The following is a 3412-nucleotide window of genomic DNA, read 5'->3' on the forward strand; positions in this document are numbered from 1 at the left end:
TGAATCAGCGCAGATTGATTTAGTAGAATCTGGGCATTTTTAACTAGCTTCCAGTTGATATAGTTGCTGCTGGGCCAAGGACCACACTTTGAGGAGCAAGATTTTAAGAGAGGTCACAAAAGAAAAGGTGACTTGTTTCAATATGGAATTACAGAATGTCTGTGTGAATTGAAAATGCAGATTACTTACAACTGCATTACTGTAATGACAACTGCCACAGAAATGAAGGAGGGAGGAAAGCTCAGACAAAAACGTAATAGTTCTGGATTAGAGACCTAAATGCAAGACTGGACACTATAAAACTCTTAGGGGAAAACATAGGAAGAACACTCTTTGACATAAATCACAGCAGGATATTTTTTGATCCACCTCCTAGAGTAATGGAAATAAAAACAAAAATAAACAAATGGGACCTAATGAAACTTCAAAGCTTTTGCACAGCAAAGGAAACCATAAACAAGACGAAAGGACAACCCTCAGAATGGGAGAAAATATTTGCAAACGAAGCAATGGACAAAGGATTAATCTCCAAAATACACAAGCAGCTCATGCAGCTCAATTATCAAAAAACAAACAACCCAATCCAAAAATGGGCAGAAGACCTAGACATTTCTCCAAAGAAGACATACAGATGGCCAAGAAGCACATGAAAAGCTGCTCAACATCACTAATTATTAGAGAAATGCAAATCAAAACTACAATGAGGTATCACCTCACACCAGTTAGAATGGGTATCATCAGAAAATCTACAAACAACAAATGCTGGAGAGGGTGTGGAGAAAAGGGAACCCTCTTGCACTGTTGGTGGGAATGTAAATTGATACAGCCACTATGGAGAACAGTATGGAGGTTCCTTCAAAAACTAAAAATAGAACTACCATATGACCCAGCAATCCCACTACTGGGCATATACCCAGAGCAAACCATAATTCAAAAAGACACATGCACCCCAATGTTCATTACAGCTCTATTTACAATAGCCAGTTCATGGAAGCAACCTAAATGCCCATCAACAGACGAATGGATAAAGAAGATGTGGCACATATATATATAGTGGAATATTACTCAGCCCTAAAAAGGAACGAAATTGGGTCTTTTGCACAGACATGGATGCATCTAGAGACTGTCATACAGACTGAAGTAAGTCAGAAAGAGAAAAACAAACATCGTATATTAACGCATATATGTGGAACCTAGAAAATGGTACAGATGAACCAGTTTGCAGGGCAGAAATTGAGACACAGAAGTAGAGAAAAAATGTAGGGGGGACACCAAGGGGGGAAAGCGGCAGCGGGTGGTAGTGGTGTGATGAATTGGGAGATTGGGATTGACATATATACACTGATGTGTAAAAAATGGATGACTAATAAGAACCTGCTGTATAAAAAAATAAATTAAAAAATTTAAAAAATAAATAAACATTAAAAAATTTAAAAATTAAAAAAAACTTAATAGTTCTGCAGTGGGTTATTGTATCAACTTGAGTGATCTTCCTGTTTTCTGTCACAGCATCTCTCACTGGCCAAAAGGTGTTAATATTTGCTCCCTGACTACTTTTGCAGAAAAGATATGAGAATTTGCATTAGATCATTTTATTTGCAGCATCTCAAATATGCAGTAATTTAAAGCATACAAGTTTAGGTCATATTAGAATTTAGTTCACAGTTTCATGAGACCTTTTTTAACCATTTTAGTCTGTTGGAGCTTAAAGCAGTGATATGCTGATTGTGAGACCAAGTGAAGCTGATCAAATCAACCCTTGAAAGTGTAATTAGTAAATCTCCTCATGTGCTTTTGAAAAATTAATCAAGACAGGTTTGGTGAACCTTGCTGACAGAGTCTCTTCGGGACAAATGACTCGGTTCCCAATGTATTGTCATAAAAGAAAACTCCAGCTGCAAATCCCAAGGTGACCCATTTATCTTGCTTGGGTGGCACATAATGACTTCTTGAGCACTGCAAATAATTCTGCTGGTTTAAAAATCAATTTGGTTAATACAATTAAATGAAACTGATCCTTCAGGTTCAAAACCCATCAATTTGACCCACACATTAACATTTTAATATGGAAACAGCCACAGTAATCTTCTAGCGCCTTCTAATAGTGTTCTATGGGGTTGTCTGGTCAGGCCACTCAGGATGGCCGTTCTCTTTGCTCTCTGTACGTCCCCTACTTGACCAGTGCCTGCTTCATCTATACCCTATGCAAATGACTGACCTTCCTATGGACTTGCCCCAGCCTCAGCTAGTGATTGTTCTGATCAAAGGGGTGGTGAGGGGCGTGTCCCTCTGCTGGTTTCCCTGGTAACTAATGAGGTTTTCCTGGTAACTAATGAGGCCACCTGACATCAATTCCCCCTATAACTGGCAATCTCCCCTTCCCACAACCAGGAGAAAGCCTGCTACCATGTCCTGCCCACCGTCTGTCCGCTGCACGCCGTGGGGTGTCCCTCCAGGACCCTGCTTCAGACCTGTCAGCTCTCCCATCCGTTAAACCAGATGTCTCTGTTGCTGACTCCAGGCTCTTTCTTCGGTTTTAAAGCTGGGCAAGTGCAGCCCAACAACTGGCGGAGCAGCCAGGAGACCAAGGAAACTCGCGAGTGCCGAGATGTTGAGAAATACACAACGAGGAATGGAAAGCTGCGGGGGGCTGTCCACTAACACGTGGTGCCCAGAAGTTCCAGGGGTGATCCCAAAAGTTATGGGGGAAATCCCCGGTGGCTGTCCTTGATGAACGGGGGCTGCCAAAAGATCTGGAGAACAACGGCCCCGATGGTTCTATTGTATCAAAGTGAGGCTTCTGTAACTGGTTAAGCTAGCTCTCTAGAAGCAATTGGTATTCTCTTCTTGTGCCTTTGAGATGTAGATGATCTACCTGGGTTCTCAGGAACGAAGAAAAGGGAGAGAGGCTTTTAAAAAAGCATATAGGAATAATTATGTTTTGGGAATATCTATCTAAAAGAGTCTCTCCAGATTTTGGTAACTTGAAACTAAACTAAGTTAAATGAAGAGAATTCATTGACTGGTTCATTTCAAATAGGGTAAAATATTGGAACATTAATTGCTGGGCAGGCATAAGTTTGTCTGTCTTTGCCTGCTCCGGAGAGGAAGACTAAAGCATTAAGTTTTCCAATCAGGAAATTTATAATTACGTGCTTCTTGGTTTTTGCCAGAGATTAACGTTTTTAAGTGTTAAGACTACAATCAGACATAATTTAGTTATTGTAACCAAGTTTGTTTATCCATTACATTGTGATCAGGCGTTTAACGTCTTTTAAGTCTTTTGTCCTTTATAGGCAGTAATTGTGCTCTGATGCTTCTGCAAAAGTGCTTCATCTTCAAGAAGATTCATAGGAAGGACTTTTGGCAAGTACAGGTCTCTGATAAATTTCAGATCATACAGCTGAACGGG

Source organism: Lipotes vexillifer, unplaced genomic scaffold (assembly GCF_000442215.2).
Source record: "Lipotes vexillifer unplaced genomic scaffold, Lipotes_vexillifer_v1.1 scaffold387, whole genome shotgun sequence".
Taxonomy (NCBI): domain Eukaryota; kingdom Metazoa; phylum Chordata; class Mammalia; order Artiodactyla; family Lipotidae; genus Lipotes; species Lipotes vexillifer.